Source organism: Plecotus auritus (assembly GCF_963455305.1).
Source record: "Plecotus auritus genome assembly, chromosome: 7".
NCBI lineage: Eukaryota > Metazoa > Chordata > Mammalia > Chiroptera > Vespertilionidae > Plecotus > Plecotus auritus.
In genome coordinates this window covers 32,462,552-32,468,818 of record NC_137774.1, presented here as the reverse complement: position 1 = coordinate 32,468,818, position 6,267 = coordinate 32,462,552, and the positions used below count along the sequence as shown (strand labels likewise).

General features: G+C 52.6%; 1 long non-coding RNA gene across 1 annotated transcript; it reads left to right on the top strand.

Moving 5' to 3' along the window:
* Positions 1-1,566: 1,566 nt before the first annotated feature.
* Positions 1,567-5,387, top strand: LOC308254150. The gene is made up of 3 exons (XR_013961199.1): positions 1,567-2,622; positions 4,328-4,426; positions 4,520-5,387. It is a non-coding gene; the product is annotated as an uncharacterized lncRNA (long non-coding RNA).
* The last annotated feature ends 880 nt before the right edge of the window (positions 5,388-6,267 follow it).

Below are 6,267 nucleotides of genomic sequence, written 5' to 3'. Positions count from 1 at the left end.
GAGGCCAGTCACTGGCCAGACCAAGCATTGGAGAAAATTGTGCCACTGTGGAGACCCGCGGCCCCCTACCCGGCAGGGCGTCCCCTGAGCGGAGGGGAGGTGGGCCAGGGTCAAGTGAGGGGACACCGTCTTCACTCACCTGCCAGCCAGTCGACTGCGGACTCTCCTGGAGTCGTCAAGGACAGCAAGAAAAATAAGGGACTTTCAGGGGCAGCTGTGTTTTCTGACTCAAGTCATAATGCCCCTAAAAATCCTTATTGCTCTTGCAGTGGGCATCGGGCAGTGGCTGGCAACCCACCCTCACCCACCTGGCCCCTAAGGGATGGGAAGGGCTTCCAGGGGTACAGTTGAGACTTGCTGATTATTAAAACGCTTTTGTTGGGCTGATGCATTGCCTTGCATATGTTTTTACCATTTTTTTTTTTTTTTTGGTGGAGGATTGGGCATCAAGCTATTCCTGCATGGATTGGAGAGTCTCCTGGGTTTGTGTGGGTGAAGGTCAGAAGGGCCCAGATGCACGTGCAGGGCACGAGGAAGGACGGCCTTGGGGCCAGGTAGGACGAGGGCCACAGTGTTGGGCTGGCCGGGTGCCCACTTTCCTGAGAAGCTGGAACCGTTGAGAGGCCCCTGGGCAGGAACTTGCACTGTGTTTTAACACGGAAAGAGCCTCAGTCCACTCCCTGAGACCCAGTGAGCTGGCCAGTTGGCAAACATGCTTGCAGTGGGTTCAAGGCTCCCCCTCCCCGCTAAGGTGACCCTGGAGCTTGCTGGGTGTTTTCTATCCCTAGTTCACTTCCTGAATCTCCTCCATTCTCAGTAGGTCCCCCAACCCCACCTTTTCTATCCCCACCCCACAGATATTTTGGTTAAGCAGCCAAAATATCAATTTGTGACATGCCCCCCCTCCCCCCACCCTTAACCCAGGAACACCAGTCCACAAGCATGTCACCAATCCATCCTGACTGCTGTGGCTGGGTTGGGTGGGTGTAGTCCCATGCACCAAAAAGTCCCTGGTTCGATTCCCGCTGAGGGCACATACCTAGGTTGCAGATTCAGTTCCTGATCTGGATGCATACGGGAAGCAGCTAATTGATGTTTCTCTAAAATCAATGAAAACATTTTTTTTTAAGTCACCAAATCCCACAGCAACAGAAGCTTCCTGTCTAGCTGAGGCTGAGCACTGGCCTGCCCGTGGATGCACAGACGAGGCAGTGAACAGGAAGCAAGCCCCATCTCGTGTCCCAGATTCACCCTCCAGGTATTTCTCAGGTTCCCTCCCAGGTGCCGACTCGAAAGCTCTCATCACTCAAGAAGACCATATGTGGAACCTTGACCGCCATGATCCTCATTCCTGGCCAGCCAGGCCCCTTGCTGTCCAGGCCCCGGTCTTCTGAGCCTGCCGCCACACCGGCTCTCCCAGACAGTTTCTGAGGGGCTGGATTTGCACCGGATCCTCCTCGTTTTACTGCCCAGTGGGAGGGGCAGCTCCAAGGTAAAGTTATCCAGGGGCTGTGAGAGCAGTGTTTAGCCCTCCCTGGTAAGCGGTAGGTGGAGCTTTTGTGGAATGAGATTCTCGCAGATTACAATGGACACAGGGTAATTAATATACGGCGCCCCATCCTCATCAGCTAAGCATTTGCTAACTTCAAATTAATTGTCCCTGTGGCCCCATTGACCTGCCCTGCCATCTCCCCCAAAACTCCTTGTTCCTGAGCGTGCTCCTCAGTCTTTACCCCAAAAAGACACTATCAATTTTTGAAAAGGCAATACATCAAAAATAAAACAATACTGTTTCTCCCCTCCTCCTTCCCCCGTTACAAAAGAACTGCCTTGCCTGGTAGAACATTTCAAAAACACTAAAAGATGAAAAAGGCTCATAAATGCCAACAGCTGGGGATAATGTCTGCTAATGAAGTACATCCTTCCAGCATTTCCCCCTGTGCACATACACCCCCATCCAGTTAGCAGGACTGGGGCTTTTAACACGGGCGAGGCTCGTCATCCATTTGAGTGATGGCTCTGTGCCCTTGGGAGCCAGAAAGTCTCTATTTTCTCTTTGCCAAGTGGGCTGGTGGGCCATGGGCTGAAGCATGCCTCCAGCCATGACCTCGTTGGAGGGTGTTGGAGCAGCACTGGATCTCTCCAAATGGATGAAGTTGTTGGGGAGGATGCTAGAAATGTGGGCTGCTGCATTGCTTCTCCACCTCAGTCACCCAAGACTCACTGAGAGAGTCAACAAACACACACTCCACGGCCCAGGCCCCACCCCTGACCACTTGGCTCTGAATTGTTGGGGGTTGTTGGGGTTGGTATCTGTGTTTGTTATCCGGATGGTTCTCAGCTGATTCTGTTAAGCAGCCAGAGCACTATCCGATATCTGCCCACAAGCGAGAGGCAGGAGAAGGTCCTCCAGCTGTGCCCCCAGAGGGGGATCAGGCGATGTGACCATTTGCAGTTGGCAGACTTTCACTTCCTGTCTTTTCTCAGCTGCTCAGAGTCATCCTTTGATCCTCATTTTACAGAAGAAAGACCGAGGCCAAGGAGATCAGGAGACTTACCCTAGGACACCCAGCCAGGATGTGGCAGAGGTGGGGTTGAGGTCTACGGCTCCTGACTCCCAAGGTCAGTGCTCTGTCAGTAATTGTTATTTGTAATTAGCTTATGTAATTATAATAAGCATATCAATACTTGCTAACACATAGGTTACTGTGACGATGAAATACTGGGGGTGGGAGGGCTGGTGCCACTCTCTCCTGGAGGACGTGTCTGCCTCACAGGGCAGGGAGACTGGGGGGTTGTCCCTCAGTTTCCCAAGTGCTGCGTGCAGTGGCCAGCCTGGACCCACAGCCTGCCCCACTCAGCCCGCTGCACTGCCGAGGATCTGGGGAGGGCAGGGTTTAGCCCCATTTTCAGAGCATGCAAGGGGCACGAGGCCCCCGGTTCCCTGCTCGCTGTCTGGACAGAGGTGTCTCAGGAGCACAGCCTGCTTGGGGCTTGCTCATCTGGGCCCTGCTCCAAGCTGGCGGCCCTTAAGGATCAGGACCCCTGCTGGGGTACGTAGGTCTACAGAAAGCTGTGCTGCCCCTCCCTCTCTCTACAGAGCTGGACTCCGAGGAGCTGAGGGTCAGCTGGGCAGGATGCCAGTGCAGGGAACTAACGGGCAGGCTCATTGTCAGCTCCAGGAAGCGGTCGGCTGTGCCCTGGGCAGGGCTGCAGGCTGGAGGGCCAGCCTGCCTTGGACATGGCGGGTGGAGACAGGAGGTGGGAGCCCAGAACACCACTTTCCCAGAGCCCACGGGCTTCCTTTGGCAGGGAGGGCCGGGCGTTGGCCACACCTTCCCTCGCCGGGCCTTGGCTCTCTCCTTCCTCAGTCTGGCTCTCGCCCTGCTCCCCGCCCAGCTCTTTGCGGCAGAGCGCACACTTTTGGCAACAACACCCATTTAACCTGCTTCCCAGAAAGCCGGATGGCCAGGCAGGCCGACTCAGCCAGCCCCGTGATGGAAAACAGGGCGGTGGGCCCCGCTCAGGCTCCTCTTGCCCGTATTCCTTGGGGGCTGGGTTGGGAGATAGTTCTGCACTGCCTTGGCTTTCCTAGGTCAGGAATAATCTCAGCTCAATGAGCAGCCTTGAGCAATCAGGCTGAGCCACGAGTTTGGAGCTCCTGGAATTGGGGCAGGGCAGGGGAGACAAGCCTTTGCCAGGAGTCTGTTCCAGGGCAGCCACTTGGCGGGGGCCCTGGGTAAAGCCCCATCTCTTTGAGCCTGTTGCCTCATTGGGCACAATAGTGCCCGTAGGAAGGTGCTACATTGTAGGCTTATTCAGACTATAGATATGGAGTTGTCGCTCCCTTTCCCTCCCCTTCAACCGAGAACTCTGGGTGGAATCTGGCATGGAGAAGATGCTCACTTAACGCTAGTGCACTGCTCAGGAAGTGAGGTTTGAGTGTCAACGTGCTGGATGGTACCTTATTATCCTTGATCTCTGAAGGGATCCCCTTTGGTCAGCTTTCTCTTTGGCCTTCCTGCCCAGACCCTGTTAGGATGGTGCTTCTAAATTGATAAGCTATAGTCCTCACCCCTTTGCCCTGCATTCTGGCCCACAGAGGCATCCTTCACCTCCTCAAGTTCATCCTACAAATCCGATGCTCAGTTCCAAAGCATTCCCTCTGGGCCTGGGCCAGAGTAGCTGCTACAGAGCTCCTCCCACTCTACGCGCCCACCTCCTCGGGGTGCAGACAGCCCAGCACAGGCCGGAAGGACTTACTTTGGCGTGGCTGGTGGGGAAGAGATTAGCACTTGATTTCTGTTTTGACTCTTGTATCTAACAGGCAGAGCCCTGAGACGTCACAGAAAAGCAGCTTTGGACCTCGAATGAGTTTGGGGCCTGTCCCTGAAGACCTGGCCACTCACTGCAGAGGTGCCTGGAGGTAGGAATAGTTGATGACATTGCCCTGGGTATGTGGAGAGAGGTGCTGGCCAGCATCCATGGCCCTTCTGACAATACCTGTCTTTTTCTTCAGGGGATCACCCCTCCCCCACCAAGTACCCTTGGGGTTCAGGTGCGGCCAGTCCTACGCCCTGGCTTGAGAGGCAGGCATGTGTCCCAGGATGGACACTGAGACTTCCCCTCGGGACTTTTGCAGCAACTATGAGGAAAGAGGCATTCGGTTTTTGTGGGAGTTGCCAAGTGGACAGAAGTTGCCAAGCTTGGAACTGCTGGTGGCCATCCTGTTCTCTGCTTGAGGATAAAGCCAACAAGGATGAAAGAGAAGGCAAGTGTATCCTATCCAGACATCAGTAAGCCCCTGGATCAAGCCATGCCTGAAGCCAACTGCACCCCTGGACTAACCTGATTATATGAGCCAATGCTGTTTTTTCCCAACACTATCTGGAGTTGGGTTTCTATCATAGAGAGGGTCCTAAGAAAGGCAATGCTTTTCTTTGATCTCATTTTTAGAAAGTCAACATTGAGGTATACTTTACATGCAATAGATTTCACCCATGTTAAGTGCCCAATTCATAAGTAGTGACATCCTTGTAACTATCACCAGCATTCAAGTTCCCTCCTTCCCCTTTATGGCCCATTTTCCCAAGCCCAGAGAACCACTGACCTACCTATATTCTAATGGTTCACTTTGCCTTTTCTAGAATTCCATATATATGTCACATAGTGTGTTCTCTCTGTGTGTCTGGCTTCTTTTAGTCAACAGGGTTTGGAGATTTATTCATGGTGTTGCATGTACCAATAGTTCATTCCTTTTTGTTGCCAAGTAGTGTTCTAGTGTATGGATGTACCACAGTTTGCTTATCCATTTATGGGATGATGACCATTTGGACTACTTCCAGATTTTGGCTATTATGAATAAAACAGTTACAACAGTCATGTACAAGTCTTTTGTGTGGGTATGTGTTTTGATTTTTATGTCTAGATGCCAGTCTCATTTTATAGTTGAAGAAACAGGTTCAGAGAGGTAGAATGACTTGTCCAAGGTCACACAGCGATGGGCCCCGTGGCTTGCGAAATGGCACATGGTGTTTGGGTGTTCCTTACAAAGGGCTTCCTGGAATCCCAGTGCCCAAGAATGGTGGCTGCTGGGAAGGACTGTCAAAATGAGCTGTAGCCACGGTCCTCATCTTTTCATCCTCCTCGACCGATGTTGTTTTTCCCGTATGGATACCATGGTTTGAAAGATTACATCTACTAAACGGACTTCGTTCATGAAGCCACCATCCACTTCCCCAAATGTATTTCTTAAACTTGTAAAGACGAACTACGCGTCTGAGCTGATGACAATCACTGGAGCAAGCTCGGATGAAGTCATGGAGTTGAGATCCAGCCAAAACATGAAGATCTTTTTTGTCTTTTTTTTTTTTTTTTTACTTGGGACCAACAAATCATGGACCCATCCCAGAAGTCCAGAGGATGTCAAGTTGATAACTCCCAATTTAGTCCAGCCTCTCATCTCACAGGTGCTTCAGCCAGGTCTTCTCTCTGCTCAGGTCAGACCTTGGAGGTCAAGGAGCGTGTTTTCCTGATGCTCATGTAGTGACCTTACCGTGGGCCACATCCCTTGGGACTTAGTCTCCCCTGGGTCCAACTGTGCTGAACCCACCTGCAGGCCTTCCAGTTTTGTGAGCCACTACATCCTTTCCTTCATCTGAGGCAGCTTGCAATGGAGAGTCCAGGCTCACACAGCTTAGCCAGGGCAGCACTCCCACACCCCCCCAGGCAAGATCAAGACCACCAGTCCAGCTGACCTCCTAGGGG